Here is a 20,492-nt window from a genome sequence, read left to right on the forward strand (position 1 = left end):
CATGACCTGAGCTGAAGGCAGAGACTTAACCCACTGAGCCACCCAGGCGCCCAGGCGCCCCTGTATATTAACTCAATAGCTGCTTATTTAGCCTGCTTTTAAAAAAGACCACAATTGGCTGTAGCAGATTCTTGTTCCTCTCCTTTCAGTAACACTCAGCTGTCTTCGTTGCACCCTGATCATAGAGGATACAAGTAGTCCAAATCCTTGAGTGACTCTGAACAATAGATGTTGGGGGAAGGAGCCCATTCTTGGGGCTTCATATAGCACAGCTCTGTCTATTGGGAAAGTTACTGTTCAATATGTCATGGTTCATCTCTCTCTAATTAGCCTCCTGGTTCATATTCCCTTGGATTGAGAGTGTGGTGGGATCCTTGGCCATAACGTTCTTGCATTATAGATAATGTTTCAGACACCATTTTCAGAAAGCTGTAGATATAGGTAACAGATAGCTGGCTACTTGTATTTTGAGAAACAGTATAGTATAACAGAAAAAAACATTAAATTGGGTAAATAAATAGGTTCTAGTCATGGTTTTGCTATTAGGTAATTATAGCTTTAGGTAAATTACTTGATACCCCTTCCTAATCTCTTAATTCAGAGGTATTGGACTAATTCTCATGAATTCTATGATTTTACTGTTGCTAGAGTTTGACATTTATTAAATGTTGTAACAACTGTTTTCACTGAGACCCTCCACCCGCCCTTTTTTATATGGATGGCAAGGGCAAGTAGAGCACATGTGCCTTAACACCTGCAGGAGAAATCCTTGCACATTAGTGCCTTAAAGCCAGGACTGGTCCACACTTATATTAGATTGCCATGGGTACAGTGAGAGCTGCATTGGGCTAGAAATCCAAGAACTTGGGGTTCAACCCTGGTTCTGTACTTTTTGATTATGTAACCATAGACAAGTCATGACCTTTCTTTTTTTTTTTTTTTTAAGATTTTATATATTTGCCAGAGAGAGAGAGAGAGAGAACACACAAGCAGGCAGAGGCAGCGAGAGAAGCAGGCTCCTTGCCGAGCAAGGAGCCCAATGCGGGACTCAATCCCAGGACCCTGGGATCATGACCTGAGCCGAAGGCAGCAGCTTAACCAACTGAGCCACCCAGGCGTCCTAAGTCATGACCTTTCTGACCACAGTTTCTTTATCTATAAATGAGGATAATAATACCCATTCCACTTCCTTTGATTTGAAAGAATCAAGCTAAGTTGAAATATCTTTGAAAATCTATACAGTGGTATCTCTGTAAGATAATTATTTTTAACTGAGGAAAAGGTGTTTGAATATACTATTCCCATGGGAAACACACACACACACACACACACACACACACACACACACACACACACACCCATCCTTAATCTTCGAGGTATTTTTCCAGTGGTGATAATGCCTTTGCACCGAATCGCTTACATGCTTTCCACTAGTTCTTCTGGTGATAAATAGCATACACTTTGAACACTGAGTAATTTTTGAGGAAGGCTGTAGTCTGAGGCTGTGAAATAAAGCAAAGATGACTAGCCAGAGCTGAAATCTAGTCCATGAACCATCACCAGTTTGTTAATCATTTAGGCTAGCCAACTCAGCACAGGCTTATGTATCATTAGGAATGCAAAATCCCAGGTTGACTTTTTGGGACCTATATTTCATGAAATACCAATGTGGTAAATAAAGCTCCTTCTCAAAAAAAAAAACAAAAACAAAAAACCCAACCTTCTTTTCTACCTCCTTCTTCTCCCAAAACAATTACATAAATATGCAGTGGGGTTAGCACCAAAACATGTGGCATTTAGAGATAGTTGTCTGTAAGCTCAGTGTGAGCCTGTAGTGTGTTATAGCTGCCCAAAAAAGCTGTTAGGACCTTAGGTTGCATATTGACAGGTGTAGTAGCTAGAGCATACCTGAAATTTATCTAGCTCTGGGTTAGATACAAGGTATATAAATCATCTTGAATGTATCCAGAAAAGAAAGAGTAATGTTGCTGAGAACATTTAACAACAACAACAACAACAAATAGTCAAAGGCACTGGGAACATTTATCTAGCAAAACAAAGTTAACAAACTCAGGAAGAATATTGTCACTTTATTCCAATATCTGAAGGTGGCCACATATAAGAGGTTTATAGTTGTTCCGTTTGGCCCTAAGGAGAGGAGCAGGAGTCAATGGATAGAAGTCAGGGAGGCATATTTCAACCCAAAGCAGTTATTTTCAATAGATGGTATGAAATGAAATAGGCTGGCTCTGCAGGCCATTCTGAATGAGAACTGAGTTCTCAGTCATTCTGGGTGTTCAAGGATGGTCCAGATGACCACTTGGTGGGAGTATTGTAGAAGAAAGTCATCAGATGGGTGGTGGAACCAGATGGTCCATGATTTGTGTATATTGCTTTAACATGAACAAAAAAGAAAAAAAGCACAACAACTTAGGTATATTAAATCCAAAGAACCATACACAGACCATAGAATAATACAAGACAGCTTGGTATCTGAAAAGTGGAAGTCAGCAAGGGCGATTTTGCTGAAGAATCAGGTGATGAAAAGAGTGTATTATTAATAGTAGTAGTATTGTATTTGCTTTTTTAAAAAAGATCTTATTTATTTATTTGAGAGAGAGAATAAGAAAGAGCATGAGAGGGGAGAAGGTCAGAGGGAGAAGCAGACTCCCCGCTGAGCCAGGAGCCTGATGCAGGACTCTATCCTAGGACTCCGGGATCCCGGGATCGTGACCTAAGCTGAAGGCAGTCGCTTAACCAACTGACCCACCCAGGTGCCCCAGTAGTATTGTATTTGGTTTGATTGATTTTAAAGGAAAAGGACCGTTTTTACTGTTGGTGTGAGTGGACCTAGTTTCTAGGACCTAATGATGATTGGAGTTCTGGTCATAGAATCAGAGGTTGAAACAACCAATTTGTGGTTGTAAAAAGTAATTTCAACTTGGAAGTGGTTGGGGCTCAATTAGAGGGGAAAAAACACTGTAGGGGGATTAAGAGACCAAGCAGGTACACAGCTGTATACAGTCTAAGGGTGGAACAAGTGTACAGAAAGAATTAGGTATTTATGAAGCTAAGCTAAACAGATTTGTGTTCTGTACTTTTATTTGTCACCTTAGATAACTAGCATCTTGAAATCCTTACTGAAACAAAGTAGATTTTGCGTTCTGAGAGGCTGTAGTGTGTGCTAATGATCCATTGTAGGGTGCTTGCAGTATTGTAATAAGGTAAAATGTTCTTTGCCCCACCAACTACATTAACTACTGGCAAGTCCTGCCTTTAGTCCCACGATCTGAGTCCTACTTCATATCTCAACCTTGCTGCTAGCCTTGCCTGAATGAATGCTCCAAATTGGATAACCAGTCTGCTATATTGGAAGCACTAAGTCTTCTTGCATTCCAGCTCAGTAACTGAAGCTACATTTCATTTCCTTAAACCCATCACAGTGCACTGTTGTCTTTTAAATTGAGCGCTGCCAAAAACTTGAATCTAGCTTTTTTTAAAAGATTTTATTTATTTATTTATTTGACAGAGAGAGATACTCTGAGAGAGGGAACACAAGCAGGGGGAGTGGGAGAGGGAGAAACAGGCTTCCTGCCAAGCGGGGAGCCGGATGTGGGGCTCGATCCCAGGACCCTGGGATTATGACCTGAGCTGAAGGCAGATGCTTAACAACTGAGCCACCCAGGCACCCCTGAATCTAGATTTTGAGTCTCACTCTGGTTGCTGGGCTTTTTTTTTTTTTAAGATTTATTTATTCATTTGAGAGAGAGAGAGCGTGCACACTTGCACACAGCAGGAGGAGGGGCAGAGCGCAAAGGAGAGGGAGAGAATCCCAAACTGACTCCATGCTGAGTGCAGAGCCCAGCGTGGGGCTTGATCCCACCATCCTGAGATCATGACTGGATGTGAAACCAAGAGTCAGAGGCTCAACTGACTGATCCACCCAGGCGCCCCTGGGCCCAGCTAGTTCTTGCCAGACTCTAACACTGTTTCGTGGACTGCCAGCTGCTGAATCTCACAGCCTCAGAGCCTCACCTTTGGATCTCTGTGGGTGCTGCAGATAGAGGCTTCAGTTCTCTAAGAATCAGGGCTCCCTTGATCATCAAGAGCCTCTCTTACAGTCCCAGGTTTCTCCCCAATAAAGGGAGTTGGTCTGACCATGCCATATACACTTGGGGAGCCAAACAGTTATTGGCCCGAGACAGAGCAATCCATAGAAGCCGGTCCTCCATACTCAGCCTCTGTAGCCACCAGCCAACAAGAGCTTCCTGAACCTGGTGTCCTGTGTCCTGCTGGAATTCTGAGCTGTGCTTCTGGGCTCCATAACCCCATCTCTTAATAACTGGATACTTGTCCTGTCTGGTCTCTAAAAAGTTAGTTTTAGCAGTCCGTGGCAGGCTGTACAGCTTGTTTCACAGAGATCTTTTAGGTGTTTAATATTTGTACTCTTCATTGGTTAGTTTTAACATGTGTTGAATGTGCCAGACATTGTGCTAGGCCCTGGGGTAAAACATGAATAAGTTGTGGTGCTTGTTTTCATTATCATAATAATGGCTCTTACAGAAATTTCTTGAGTACCTGCTATGTCCCAGGCACTGTGCTAGACCTGTAAGAGCCTTTATAGGGTACAGAAAGTGTGCTTAGGAAGTGGTAGGAGGAAAAGCCAGGTAGTTTGTATTATATACATAAGGCTGCAGACATAGCACATGGTTAGTGCTTGATAAACAATAGCTGTGTTTATAATATTAGGTGATAACATTACTGAAAGTGCCACACAGGTCCAGAGGTGGGAGAACAAACATCTGAGCCAGAGGATGTGTAGAGGACACAGGAAGGTCAATCCAAAAAAAAAAAAAAAAAAAAGGAAAAGTGAGACTGCAAACAGAAAAAGATGACCATTGCAGAGTAGCCAGTCTGTCTGGAACAGCAGAGTAGATAAAGTGTTGCACTGTACCAGCATATGAAAAGATGTCTAGAGAGTTCTAGATATATGTGTGCTAGAGAGAGACTCTAGCCATGAAACCATTAACCATATTCACAGAAGACAATGATTGCGTGAAGTTGTAAAAACCGGAAGGAGAAGACAAGCCTGAAAATTATCCAATTAAAGGAAGGAAGATTGCAGGCTGCTTAGTCACCTGAGGAGAGTAACCCTTACAAAATGAGAGGAGATGATTACATCACTTAAGTGAGCATTGATCAACGTGTTTGGCAGGACAAGTGGAAATGTTTTTCTCTTAAATAATTCAAGCCTGCAGGCTTCCAATTCAGTTTAAGATAGTATAAGTGTCTGCTATATATAAATGTGTATGGCATACCAGTGGTGAATGAGTAGAATTTAAAAGAGGAATAAGTAAAACTTACTGTCTGTATTCAAGGGAGTGTTTATGAATAAATCCCCTGATGGTAAATACACCATAGCCTTCAGTTGAACACATTACACAAACACAAGGAAATTGTATTTGCTTATTGATCTGGTTTATAACATACTTACACCATATAGTAATATTGTAATCTGAGGGAATCAGACCTGATGATTTAAATCCTTTCTATTTCTAATGTTCTGTATCTCTACAAGGTAGACTTAATTCAAGTTTTATGACAAATTTTCATGGCTGGTTGTTGAGTTAACAGATTACAGAAAGTGGTGGAGAAACAAGTGAAATTAAAATAATATTAAAGTTATGGCTACATGAGATGGGATTATATAGTATTGATATCCTTTATTCTTTTTAAAAGATTTTATTTATTTGAGAGAGAGTGGGATAGCAAGAGAGAGCACAAACAGGGAGGAGATGGAAATGCAGGCTCCCTGTGAGCAGGGAGCCTGATGCTGGCCTTGATCCCAGGACCCTGGGGTCATGACCTGAGCTGAAGACAGATGCTTAATGGACTGAGCCACCCAGGTGCCCCTAGTATTGATATTCCTTAACTAGTAACTTTACCATCCTTTGGGAAGCAATGTTCTTATTTTATCAGAACCAGCACAGTATGGTAGCAAAATCGTAAGTTTTTAAAGCCCTGGCAGAACTATGTATTATTTTCATAACTAATACAAGTTATGTAACTTTTCTGGACCTTCTTTTCCTCTTCTTTAGCATAAGATGATAGGACTTGTATTTATGGCTGCTTCAAAGGTCCAAGATCCAAAAGCAGATATATAAAATAACTGGCAGTACAATGCCCCATTCTCAGTAGGGGCAACCCTTCCCCACAGTGATGTTGCCACTCTTTTAAGAATATTTGGAAACCCACGCCCTGGGGTGCCTGGGTGACTCAGTCAGCTGGGTGTCTGCCTTTAGCTCAAGTTGTGATCCCAGGGTCCTGGGAGCCCCGAGTCAGGCTCCCTGCTCATTGGGGAGCCTGCTTCTCCCTTTCTCTTTGCCTGCTGCTCCCCCTGCTTGTGCTCATACTCTCTTTCTCTGCCAAATAAATAAATAAAAATCTTATTAAAAAAAAAAGAAAGAAAGAAAGCCTTTCCCCAAATTGCCTACAGAGTCTGTGGTACAACCTCTGGAGCGTTAGTGCTGATGCTCAAGAAATCTAGTTTGGTTTTTAGGGGGGAAGGTAGATTTTATTTTTGAAAAAAACAAAAACAAGAAAAGTTAACTCAGAGCTAAGTTAGTGTGTGATCAGGTTTGCGATGTTAACAAGTGTGTCAGTAAAGTTTGGACTGTGGATTGATCCTGAAAGCAACTCCAGAGTGGACAATTTCCAGGATAGTGTTGAACAAAAACAGAATTTTTGGAATAGGTCTCAGATAAGTTCTTGTACATTTAAATGTCAGCTTTATTACGTTATAATCATACCTCATTTCTGTGGAAAGGATGATGCAAAACAGCATTGATAACAGAGACTAGCAGAATGTGAGGAGAAAATAAAACCATAGTGAATACATAGCGGCCATCCTACTGGCACAGAGTTAATTAAAATGTTTAAAAATTCTCTCTTTATATACAACTCAAGCCTGGGTACTAACAATTTTTGAAGTCACATTTCTAATCTTACTATATTAAGGTCTTTTACATTCTCCCAGAACAGAGCAGCCCTACTTTGTCTTCAACTCAGTATACCTTCAAATGAAGATGTCTTTCTCTTACTAATGTCCTTCTTTCAGCTTCCCAGACTTAAAAACTTCAGTCTGGGGGCCCCTGGCTGGCTCATTCAGTGGAGCATGCCACTCTTGATCTCGGGGTTGTGAGTTTGAACTCCACGTTGGGTATAGAGATTCTTATAAACAAAAATCTTTAAAAAACAGAAAACTTCAGTTGGATTCTTTTTTCTTACATTAAACCTGTTACTGTCCTTTCTGCCTTTGAAATGTCTTGCATTCTGCCCCTTTTCCAGTCTTACTGTATCTACCATCATTACCTTCCTTGCTGGAGCTGGCCTGGATCACTCTAATAGCTAGGAAGCTCATTTCTCTGATTTCTTTTGTCTCCTGATAGAGCTGTTTTAAATTAATTTTCCTAAAATAACACTCCCATCTTTTGTATGTATTTGTTGCAATACCTAACACATTGATTTATAAATAATTATTTATGAGGTGCTAATTTGAGTACCTGTCTGTGGTTGGATTTCAGAATCTTTGAAAACAGCGTTCTTTATCTGTGCCAGTAGTGCTTAGTACAGGGCCTTGCACACAGCTGTCTGGCCCCAAGTAAGTTATGTGACTGTTTATGCCTCAATTTCTTCATCAATGAAACGGTGATAATAGTATCTATCTCACAGCTGTGTTAAAAGAGTATGTATATGCGTGTATCTAAAGGTAGCTTTTATGTTATGATAGCTTTTGTATATGATTGTTTTTGCATTATTATAACACTCAAACAAGTTACCGCTTGCTTATTCAAAGTAAACTCCCTTTTTCCTGACTCTTCAAGGGCTCTGTTTTCAGGACCACCTTCTCTCTCCAGGTTAGTCTCATTGTATCCTAACATAATCTCCCATCCCCATAAGGCCACACTTCTTTTTGTCCAACCAGTGGTATGTACTGTTTACTGGCCATTTCCATCCTGGAGGTTCCTCCCCCTTCCACCAATGCCCTCACAAATCCCACCCACCCTTTAAGGTCCCCTTGAAGTATCTCTTCCTATGGGAGGTCTTTATCAGCTGTTCCATCTTACATTCACCTCTCTTTTCTGAGGTCCTATGTCATTTAGAGTTTGTATCTCGGTTTAGGTACTTAATACTATAGTCTCTTATGTTTCTTTTGTCTCTCCAAAAAGAATATAAGCTCCTAGAGGATAGGAACCATATTATATTTCTTTCATAATCTCTACTATTCATGGCATTGTTCTGGGCTTGTATTTATTCATTTAATGTGCTTTCTTTTTTATTTTATTTTATTTTTAGATTTTATTTATTCATTTGACAGATAGAGATCACAAGTAGGCAGAGAGGCAGGCAGAGAGAGAGAGAGGAGGAAGCAGACTCCCCGCCGAGCAGAGAGCCCGATGTGGGGCTTGATCCCAGGACCCTGGGATCGTGACCGGAGCTGAAGACAGAGGCTTTAACCCACTGAGCCACCCAGGTGCCCCTAATGTGCTTTCTTGATGCATATTTAATGACTCTAGTAGGCGGTGGTATACAATAATTATTAAGAGGTGCCTCCATTCTAATGGGGAGGTAGAGATACAAATATTCAGGATTTTGTAGGAAGACTGTATGGAAGACTTGAGAGCAGGTGATTAATGCTCAGATCTGTTAATTTGATAAATCACAGATCTGAGCAGAGGGTGAACTGGGTGAATGCCTGGAAGTCAGGGCCTTCAGTCTGGAGCATTAGCTGGCATGACAAAGGCTTGAACTAAGGCACTGGAAAGAGGGTGAATTCAGGAGATATTGTGGGAATTAAAAGGGATTTGTGACCATTCAAATACAGAATATAGAGTATAGATGATACACTCAAGATGACTTAGGCTTATTCCTTGAGCACTGGTTTGATAGTGGAGCCATTTAGGAAATAGCCATGGGGGGAAAAAAGCAAATTTGGAGATTTAGATATTTATGGAACCTCCGAAGAGAGAGTCCTGTGACCAGTCCTGTGACCAGTTAGGTCTGGAGCCTAAGGATTGAAATTTGGACTAGAGAGTGAGAGCTGGGAATCTTAGTAAACAGTGGTAGTTGAATCCATGGGAAAGGAAGCGATCCCCTGAACACAAGATGCATAAAGATGAGCGTAGAAAGTGACTGAGATAGCAATGTTCAGAGAAGTTAGAGGAGGTGCAGAAATGAGCAGGCCACCAAAGGTCATAGTGTCAGGCCATAGTTAATGCTTGAGGAGCCAATTCACAAGTGTGTATTGAATTCAGAGTTAGGGAGAGCATTGAAATGGGCTAAGCTGGGGTGCCTGGGTGGCTCAGTCATTAAGTGTCTGCCTTCCTTCAGGTTGTGATCCCAGAATGCTGGGATAGAGCCCCACATCGGGCTCCCTGCTCGGTGGGAAGCCTGCTTCTCCCTTTCCCACTCCTGCTGCTTGTGTTCCCTCTCTCACCGTGTGTGTCTCTTTCTCTCTGTCAAATAAATAAATAAATAGAAATGGGCTAAGCTGTCCCTGGTATTTCAATATATAGTGGCCAAAATGAATTGAATATGGAGAAGGAAGAGCCAACTGTGAGGATAAGCTTTGAATAAGCTTGGAATGACAGGAAGGAGAAAGAACAGCTTATTGTTTGAGGATGAGATCTGGGTTTTTTAAAAATGAAACTCTTTTGAACACTTTTGTGAACAAAGGGGAAGGAGCAAGAAAAGGGAGAAGGCAGTGTCTGTCTGTTGTGTGCTTGGTGATCTCCTTACACTTTTATACATTCTTTCATTCCATTTTCATAATCACCTTGAAGTAGGGGATTTCCTGTCCACTTGACATATGAGGTTCAGCAAGGCTAACTGACTTGCCCAGAGGGATGAGGATTTGTTGAATTACAAAGATCAAACACTTGCCTGCCACGTGTTGCTGTTTCCAGACTCATTCTCACCCCTTTAACCTTTGTTGTTCCAGATTTAGAAGGATGTGGGAAAGAATGAGGCCAAGGTCACTGTATAGAGACTGCCTGGGGAGCAGTAAGAATATTATCTTGAGACAAGAGGCAGGACGTGAGGAAGAATCTGAACAGAGTAAGGCCTGGAGATGGACGTAGAGAGCTAAGGGGACATACCGAGCCTTAGTTGGTCATCTCCTAAGAAGAGGGAGCAGAGGAGGGTAGTGCGAGATTAAAAAATGCTAACTGGATGAGGCGCATGGGTGGCTCAGTTGGTTAAGAGACTCCCTTTGGCTAAGATCATGATCCTGGAGTCCCAGGATCAAGTCCAACATCAGGCTCCCTGCTCAGTGGGGAGTCTGCTTTTCACTCTGACTCTCTCCCCTCTCGTGCGCTCTCTCTCTCAAATAAAAAAGAAATAAAAATTGTATATTCCTTTAAAAAATGTTAATTGGATGTTGACAGAAATCATCACTAAATAGCAATGTTTAGAATGCTTTGGTAGGGGCGCCTGGGTGGCTCAGTTGTTAAGCAGCTGCCTTCAGCTCAGGTCATGATCCCAAGGTCCTGGGATCAAGCCCTGCATTGGGCTCCCTGCTCAGCGGAAAGCCTGCTTCTCCCTGTCCCACTCCCCCAGCTTGTGTTCCCCCTCTTGCTGTGTCTCTTTCTGTCAAATAAATAGATTTTATTTATTTATTTGATAGAGAGAGATCACAAGTAGGCAGAGAGGCAGGCAGAAGGAGAGAGGAAGGGAAGCAGGCTCCCCGCTGAGCAGAGAGCCCAATTCAGGGCTTGATCCCAGGACCCCGGGATCATGACCTGAACTGAAGGCAGAGGCTTTAACCCACTGTGCCACCCAGGCGCCCCATTAAAATCTTTTAAAAAAATAAAATGCTTTGGTAGAGACATCTGGATGGCTCAGTTGATTGAATGTCTGACTCTTAATTTTGGCTCAGGTCATGACCCCAGGGTTGTGAGATCAAGCCCTGCATTAGGCTCCATGCTGGGCGAGGAGCCTGCTTAAGATTCTCTCTCTCCCTCTCTCCTTTCTTTCCCCTCAGGAAAATAAAGTAAAATAAAATGCTTTGGTAAAAGAAGGGAAAGTTTGTTAAAGATTTTAAAGGTTTTTTTAAAATCCTATCTGAAAATGCTTTCACTTTCTTGAGATTTAAAAAAAGAAGGGGAAGGCAAAAAGGAGCCAAGTTAAAAAAAAAAAAGACTTCTAAAAAAGGAGTAGGAAGAATTGGAAGATCAGTATATGGTAGAAAAACTATATGAAAATATCTTTATATTTATATAAATTTAAGTTCCTATTCCCTAAAGAGTAAGGAATAAAGTATCAAAGAACTCCAGATTCTTAGGATGATGTAGAGAACCCAAGACCTTCTGCTTCAACAGAGAGCATTGAACCCTGGAGTGAAGAGACCTGCCTCAGATCCTGGCTCTGTCTCTAGGCAATTCTCATCATCTAACTAGGTCTGTTAGCTCAGCTGCAAAATCTAGGGGTTGATCTATGATATCCAAAGTGCCTTTCAGCTCGACATATCTGTGCTGGTGTTTAGATGTGGTATAACATAGTGGTGAGGAGCACAGACTCTGAGGTCAGGGTGCTACATTATTTCAGCATCTCGACCCAAGTTATATGACCGTGGCAAGTTGTTAGCCTCCCTGGGCCTCCGTTTCCTCATCTGTCAACTAGGGATACTAATAGTAAATAACCCACTGAATGGTTATGAAGATTCAATGAAAAAAAAAATATCAAAAGTGCCTGACAACAGTAAGGTTCCATTTACCTTCTGTTCCTTGCAACCTTGGTAAATGGAATTAACCAATTGGAGTTTGCCAGGTTCCCCTTTTGGGAAAGGAATGAAAGGAATCTTCAAAGATCTGAGTGGTCAGGACCTCTGAGTTATGATTCAGCCACAGTCAACTGTCAAATTTTCCCACAGCTCAGTGGAAAGTCACTGAAGACTCCGCGAAAACAGTGCCACCCCTCCTTCAGTGTTTCTCTGCTGGGATGAACCGCTGACTCTAGAGGTCTGACCATATCAGCGTTCCAGCAGGGAAAGGATCTAAGCAGGCTTGATAGATTTACCAGCCCACGCACTGTCTGTAGGTGCTTCTGCTGTTCCAGCAATGTTGTAAGACTCAAGCCTGTGAGAATTCATTGTCAACCCAACTGTGGGGGCACCAAAGAAGACAAGTTAGAGGGTGTGGGTCATTTTCCAGGCAGGAGCAATGATGTAGTGACTGTCAGGTTATTTCAGAATTTGGAATCTCAAGTCTTCATCTCCCAGACCTTTCTCTGTGTGTAAAGTCAAGATTTGGATACCACCTTGACAGAGAGCACATATTAGGGATAATCACTAAGATTTTTAAGTTTTCTTAAATGACCCCAGCAGAAGTTTCATCTATGAATGTAACTGGCCACAGTTTAAACAAAAGTGGAAACACCCACACATTTGCTTATAGTTCTGATATCTTTTGAAATGTTCTTATGTCACTTACCCAAATTTGAGCTCAATATCCCTTCTATTGCTTGAATTCATCTTTTTAGCCTTGCAGAAGAAACTTGCAGCTAGTCCTGCACCGTGATGTTCAAGTAACTGTTGGTGATCTGGGCCAAAGCTCTTTTTACTTCTTATATTTGCTCTTTTATGAATGGACATGGTTAAAAAAAAAAAAAGAATGGGCATGGTTATGCTACAAAGCTGGTCTGGATTTTTCCTTGCATTGAGGCCTACTCAGTACAAGAATAGACTTTAAAATCTAGGCCTCTTGTCTAGAGGGGATGTTCCTTATAGCTCACCTAGGACTAAATCCTGCATGCCACTCACCACATACCAGTCATCATGACACACCTTTAAATAACATTTTAGGGGGCCTGGTGTCTGCACTCTGAAAATTTCTGCCCTTGAGCTCACTACTTCTCTGTGTACTTTTTTGTCTTTAGGTAGATCACTGGGATCTCTGCCCTTTGCGGAATAATCTACTCCATGGTTCTTGAGATGCCATATGACATACAATATTTTTGTAGGTAAAGATACTGAGGCCCAGAAAAGACAATTAAGTTGCCCAAGTTCTTACAAAAACTCAGTAATAGAGGTCAAGCCCAGAATGCGGATTTCTCTGAATCCTGCTCACTACTGACTCTTAAACTAGTGAGCATCTTCTTTTATTTTTTTCTTAAATATTTTATTTATTTATTTGACACAGATAGAGACATCACAAGCAGGCAGAGAGAGGGGGAAGCAGGCTCCCCACTGAGCAGAGAGCCTGATGTGGGAGACCGTGACCTGAGCCAAAGGCAGAGGCTTTAACCCACTGAGCCACCCAGGCGCCCCAGAGCATCTTCTTTTAAAGGAGCAGTTAAGGGACGCCTAGGTGGCTCAGTTGTTAAGTGTCTGCCTTCTGCTCAGGTCCCGATCCCGGGGTCTTGGGATCAAGCCCTGCATTGGGCTTCCTGCTCAGTGGGAGGCCTGCTTCTCCCTCTCCCACTCCTTCTCTCACTGTTTCTCTCTCTGTCAAATAAACAAGTAAGATCTCAAAAAATAAAAATAAATAAAGGAGCGGTTAGGATGAGTGAGGGAATAAGACTGTCAATGAAGAAAGGATAGAACTGAAGGATAGAACCCAGGCAGAGAGGGGGCTCTGCGTAGGCAGAAGGCCCAGGCAAGCAGTGGGTACCTGCTTGTGGGCAGGGAGAGGATGTGCCACAGGGTGAGAAAAAGGCACAGAGAGAGTTGAGAGACCACTACTGCATCCCTGGTCTACTAGAAAATCTCACCCAGCCAAACAGATAGAAATGTCCCTCTAGAAGTTACTATTTCTACAGCTGTGAAATAACTGCTGCTTATCTTTCCTCCAGGAGATTCCTTGGAATGAAACCAATGGGAGATCAGGGTTTGGGAGAGTCTCATCAGAGCAGATGGGCCAGCAGCAGCCAGAAAGCTTGTTGCCTTTGGCTGAGAGCACCATCCTGGATCTGAACGTCTTGTGAATAAACCCCAGCAGGCTCAGCCTTAGGCCAGAGTGAAGCTGGCCTGCTTCTCCTTGAAGAGGAACCTAATGTACTCCCACATCTTCCCTCCCCTCTTGCTGATTTCAAAAATCACATTCTCAGAGAGCTTTTCAACCTAAAACTATGTAGCCCATTAGCAGCCCTGGGACAATGGCTTCTTAGTGTTTTTGGTCCCTTGGTACATTTGGAAATACACTGCATGAGCGGTCAGGAGGCCAGGGTTCTGGTTCTTACACCACAATTTTCCTTGGGGCAGTGGGCAAATTATTATTCCCTAGGCCATAGTTTTTCCTAACTATAAATTTGTTTATAATAACAATAACTTGCATTTAGGAAGTGTTCATTACTATGTACCAGATATAATCTCAATTGCATTCTTTCAGTAGTGTCCTATGGAATAGGTACTGTTATTGTCCCATCTTACAGATAAGGAAAGAGGCTTAGAATTCTCATTCCCTAACTACCCTATTTTTTTAATTAACATATAATGTATTATTTGCTTCAGGGTTATAGGTCTGTGAATCATCGGTCTTACACAGTTCACAGCACTCACCATAGCACATACCCTCCCCAAAGTCCATAACCCAGCCACCCTATTCCTCCCCCTCACTCCCCACTAACCACCCTATTTAAATCACCAGTCCTCACCCCCACCCTGGCTAAGATTCCTTTCTCTGCTTTATTTTAGACATAGCACTTCTTACTACCTGAAATATTACATATTTTACCTTTTTTTTTGCCTTCTCCCGAGACAAGATCTATAAACTCCGTTAGGGAGTGGATTTTGTCTTTATGTTCTTGTTGTTCATTTGATGTGTTTCCAGGGCTTAGAATAGTGCCTGGCACATAGTAGGCACTCAAATATTAGTTGAATGAATGAATTGTCGGTAGGAGTATAAATTGATACAGACTCTAGAGAAATCAATTTAGCAATATTAATATTTAATGCACGTATTTAATATGTTGACACTGTGATACCAGAACTAGGAATTTATCCTGTGGATGACATCTTCACGCATGTGCTTCAAGTCATTAGTGCAAGGATGTTTACTGCAACGCTTTTCGGTGTATAAAAGGACTAAAATCAGTCAAACTGGGGCGCCTGGGTGGCTCAGTGGGTTAAAGCCTCTGCCTTCGGCTCGGGTCGTGGTCCTGGGGTCCTGGGATCGAGCCCCGCATCGGGCTCTCTGCTCAGCGGGGAGCCTGCTTCCTCCTTTCTCTCTGCCTGCCTCTCTGCCTGCTTGTGATCTCTGTCAAATAAATAAATAAAATCTTTAAAAAAAAATAAAATAAAATCAGTCAAACTGTTCATCAGTATAGGAGCTCATTAAATCAACTGTGGTGGGTCCCTACAGTGGAATTCTCTGCAGGAGCAGGAAAGAATAAAGTAGGGGTGCATGTGCTGATAGGCAACAACATGAGATACATAATTAAGGGAAATAAGGGAGAGTTCAGAACAGAATATGACTCCCTTCATTTATATATATATATATTTTTTAAAGATTTTATTCATTTGACAGATCACAAGTAGGCAGAGAGGCAGGCAGAGAGAGAGAGAGAGGGAAGCAGGCTCCCCACTGAGCAGAGAGCCCGATGTGGGGCTCAATCCCAGGACCCTGGGACCATGACCTGAGCCGAAGGCAGAGGCTTTAACCCACTGAGCCACCCAGGTGTCCCTCCCTTCATTTATATTAAAAGAAAAAGATAACAACAGGTTTTCACATATACTTGTTTATGCCTGGCCATTTCTAGAAGGAGAAACAAGAAACAAATAGCTGCCTCTGGGGGTGGCCAGAGGTTCTGGGTTGGGATGGAGAATATACTCTTACGGTACGCTCTTGTTTTTTTAAGTTTTCTTTTTTAGCAGTTTTCTTGAGATACAATTCACATATTATACAATTCACCCACATAAATTGTTTAATTCATTAGTTTTGCTGTATCGTGTTATTAACTTTTTAAGATTGTGGCAAAATATGTATAATATAAAATTTGCCATTTTAACCATTTTAAAAAAAGATTTTGTTTTTTTTATTTGACAGAGAGAGCAAGCGCATAAGCAGGGGGAGCAGCAGAGGGAGAGGAAGAAACAGATTTCCTGCTGAGCAGGGAGCCCAACATGGAACTCCATCACAGGACCCCTAGATCATGCCCTGAGCCAAAGGCAGACACTTAACCAACTGAGACACCCATGCACCCCCATTTTAACCATTTTTAAGCATATATTCAGCAGCATTAATTACATTCACAAAGTTGTGCAGCCATTACCACTATCTCCAAAACCTGTTTTATTCCCCAAACATTATAATAGTCTTTTGTAGTATTTGATTTTTTTTTTTTTTTAATAGAGGGAGATAGGGGAGGGAGGGCAGAGGGAGAGAGAGAATCTTAAGCAGGCCCAGCGCAGAGCCCGATGCAGGGCTCAATCTCACAACCCTTGAGATAATGACCTGAGCTGAAATCAAGAGTTGGGAGCCACCCAGGTGCCCCTGTAGTATTTGACCTTTAAAAATCTTGTGCATGGGGGCGCCTGGGTGGCTCAGTGGGTTGAGCCTCTGCCTTTGCTCAGGTCATGATCTCAGGGTCCTGGGATCAAGCCCTGCATCGGGCTCTCCGCTCGGCAGGGAGCCTGCTTCCCCCTCTCTCTCTGCCTGCCTCTCCACCTACTTGTGACCTCTCTCTGCCAAATAAATAAAATCCTTTAAAAAAAAAAATCTTGTGCATGTGTTACTTTTTTATTTGAAAAATTCATTTCAAAAAGAAATTAAGTCGGGTTTAGAGAATTTATTAACTTGTCTAAGATCTCACAGCTCATATTCCATGGCAGCAACCACCAGTATAATTATAAGAGAATAGAAATTCTTGCGAAGAATCAGGTTTTAGTAAGGGGTGTTGGATATCATCTAATACCTTCATTTTACAAATGAGATAACAGACTCACAGGGGTAAGGTAGTCACCCCAAGTCAGGATGTCCATCAGAAGCAGTCCTCCTCCTAATCCAAGAGATGCTGTTCATAGTAGGTCACAGAAGAGGACTCTTGCCCCTTGACAAAGAGTGAGGCTTGAATCCCTCCTGCACAAAAGGTGATTTAAGTTCTTCTATGTCTCACATACCTATACTGCCTACTAGTAGGGAATGGGGCCATTGAGCCTGATGTCACTGTTTCTGTTTATCTGAAACCATGTAGCAAATCTTCAGCACCTATCTCAATTTTTACTTCCAAGAAAATGTCTTTGATTGCCTTAACACATCCGTATCCCTACTTGATTCTTAACTCTTATAAATGTTAGTATTTAAAGCACATAAGGAGCAACCAGAGAATGATGTGAGACATTGTATAGCTATGTCAGTTTATGAATCCATTCTGCCCACTAGTGTAAGCTCCAGGAAGACAGGAATCGGGAGGTTGATTCCATGCAGTAGGTACACAATAGATGACTGACTGGGTTAATTGAGTTGAAAAATAGCTGTGGTATGAGATGTAAGTTGTTGGTTTGTTTTTTGAGATGTAAGTTTTTCAAAGGGTTTCTCTTTGCCTCCCAGCAGAGATGCCTACTGGATCACAGAACATTGAAATTGATGGAAGTTGTGACTATCCCACCCCCCAGTCACCAAGAACCAAGTATGATCCTTCTTTTGTCATATTTACCTTGACATTAATAATACCCTCATTTATGTGATTGTTTACAGTTAATTTTCTTTTCCTTTCCTCTATGCCCAATAGACGGGAAGTTTCACAAGAATGTAGATTGTCCGTCTTGGCTCACCATTTTATCTCCAGCACCAAGCCTGGTATTCAGGTATTCAAGAAATATTTGTGGAGGGGCACCTGGGTGGTTCAGTGGGTTGGGCTCTGCCTTTGGCTCAGGTCATGGTCTCAGGGTCCTGGGATCGAGCCCCACATTGGGCTTTCTGCTCAGCGGGGAACCTGCTTCCCCCCCTGCCCTGCCTGCCTCTCTGCCTACTTGTGATCTCTCTCTCTCTGTGTCAAATAATAAATAAAATCTTAAAAAAGAAAAAAGAAATATTTGTGGAAAGAATGGATGAATGAATATATCACCTTATTTTATAGATGGAAACAGAGGCACAAAGAGGTGTGGTTCTTAAAGACAAAACTGGGATAAGAAGTCAGGTCTCCTAGTTCTCAGGCCAGCCAGCATTCTTTTTACTTTCCTTTGTGTTCTCTCAGTGTTGGGGTTGGAACATCTTGGAGCCTAGTCTAACCCTTTCATTTTACAAATGGGAAGCTGGGGCCTTGAAAGGGGAAGGACTCATCCAAGTTCACAGAAGGCAGCACTGGCAGAGCCAGGCCTAGAACTCAGGTCTCCTGACTCCCAAGCTAGTGCTCTTTGTAAAGGCATAGAAAAAACAAAGCTGAATTGGGCTTATTGCCAAGCCCCTGCAGGAGGTCACATAGCCAAGCAGCTCTCAGAGTTCCTTGTCTATTCTTAGCCTGAACTTTTAGTGACTCTGGTCTTCAGCAGCTTTTCCCCCCTTTTCCTTTGCATTTGATTTTTTGTGTATATGTGATGCGTGTTTTAAATAAATGGTGCTACGTGTAGGAAATGGGCTTCAGCACAGTCCTGCTACAGAGGCCCTGAAAAGAATAAACGTGAGAGAGGGGCCCTGAGAAAACAATTGGCTTCCCTTCTCTGAAGTGACCCCAGTGCCCCAGAGCCTCTCTTACCTCTCACAACTGCCAGCAGAAGGTTAAGCTCCTCACACAATACGAAGGAAATCACTAGAAAGAATTTACAAGGAGAACTGGCTGTTAGTATTGGCTGCTGATGCCTCACTTTGATGAAGACCAAAAATTAGTTCTTCCTAAGCTGTGGTTCCTCTTCTAACTTCTACTTCAGCTTCCCACCTACAAGATGTTTATCAGTCAGCCACACAAAATGAGCTAAAACTCCTTTCTCATACAAAATTCTAGCTTCTCAAAACCTTTCTCCACCTTGCCAAATACTTTGAGCTAGTAACTTCTGACTTTAGGTTATTTGGAAAGGACTAGAAACAGAGAATAGAAGGGAGCTAATGTTGTAAAAGTATAAAATGACCAATGAGATAAACAGTTCTACATCAAGTTCAAAGAAGACAGAAGCTTCTCTGGGCTAGGCTAAGTCAAAGCCAATTCAGGGGAGCAGTTTGAAGCAAGGCCAAGTTACCTTCAAACTTAGTGGCTTAAAACAGTAAGTATTTATTATCTCACAGTTTTCTTGGGCTAAAAATCTAGGTACAGCTTAGCTGGGCTCCTTTGGCTCAAGGTTTCTTGTGAGGTTGCAGTTAAGCTTCAAGGCTGAATGGGAGGGTAGAGAAGAAAACAATTTCAAGCCCACTGAAGTGGTCATTGGCAGGCTTCAGTCCCTCATAACACGGGCCTCTCCACAGAGCTGCTTTAAGACTTGGTACTAGCTTCCCCTGGGTGAGAGACTTAAGAGAAACCAGGATAGAAGCTTTGGTCTTTATGTAACCTAATCTCAGAAGTGATATCCCATCACTGTTGCTGATTGTTTTCATTAGAAGCAAGTCACCAGATTTCAGCCCACATGTAAGTGTGTGATTACCAAGAGGCAGAGATCATTGAGAGTCATCTCAGAGGCTAACTACCATACTTTTGTGGACGGATAGGATTAAAATAAGGTATAGAAAGCAATCCAAGGGGGCGCCTGGGTGGCTCAGTGGGTTAGAGCCTCTGCCTTCAGCTCAGGTCGTGATCTCAGGGTCCTGGGATTGAGCCCCACATCGGGCTCTCTGCTTGGCGGGGAGCCTGCTTCCCACTCTCTCTCTGCCTGCCTCTCTGCCTACTTGTGATCTCTTTGTGTCAGATAAATAAATAAAATCTTTAAAAAGAAAAATCCAGGTAGGGAATAAGAGTGAAAGTACAAGTTTAGGAAGGTTTTACTGGAATGATTTGTTTGGAGAAAGGCATTTGAGTAGGAGTGTAGAAGGTAACGAAAGAAGTTGACCAGGCCCAGACTGAACTGGATTTTTAAATGCCAGGCATAGACTTATTTATTTATTTTTATTTATTTATTTATTTTTTTAGACTTTTATTTTTATCCTCAGGCTCTTGTCTATGTTTCCCCTATTCAACTGTAAGCTCTGTAAGAACAGGAGCCATCTATTTTATTCTTATCATGATATCTCTATGATTTGAATAGAAATTGGCATGTAGTAAGTGATCAAGAAAATCTGTTGAATGAATAAACCTGTGAAGTTAACGTGTAAAGAGTAAGGCAGAATTGCCAGATTTGTCTTTTTAATTCTGACAGAATTCAACCTCAAAAGAAGCCCACATAATTACTCTTGGAGCTCTCAACCAAGATTTAAACTTTGTCTCCTATTTCTAAGGTATCATTATTCAAATTACCTAGCACATCACAAAGAGGAAAGTTAAGCTTTACTCACGGGCCTACATCTTTCCCTTGTACTAAAAGCTCCTTAAACAGTTCTTTTGAGCTTCAGAATCTTGGTATGTAGGCAAAAGAAAAC

At 42.0% G+C, this 20,492-nt stretch overlaps 1 long non-coding RNA gene across 2 annotated transcripts in view; it reads left to right on the forward strand.

The window, feature by feature from the left end:
- The window catches only part of LOC308354446, a 40,587-nt gene that overhangs the window by 4,808 nt on the left and 15,287 nt on the right, over positions 1–20,492 (forward strand). The window contains exons 2-3 of one of the 2 annotated variants that reach the window (XR_013967863.1): positions 17,544–17,622; positions 17,725–17,800. This is a non-coding gene — a long non-coding RNA (uncharacterized lncRNA). The remainder of the gene's footprint in view (positions 1–17,543; positions 17,623–17,724; positions 17,801–20,492) is intronic. The other variant, XR_013967864.1, reaches the window with a different exon arrangement.

Source organism: Martes martes (genome assembly GCF_963455335.1).
Source record: "Martes martes genome assembly, chromosome: 13".
NCBI lineage: Eukaryota > Metazoa > Chordata > Mammalia > Carnivora > Mustelidae > Martes > Martes martes.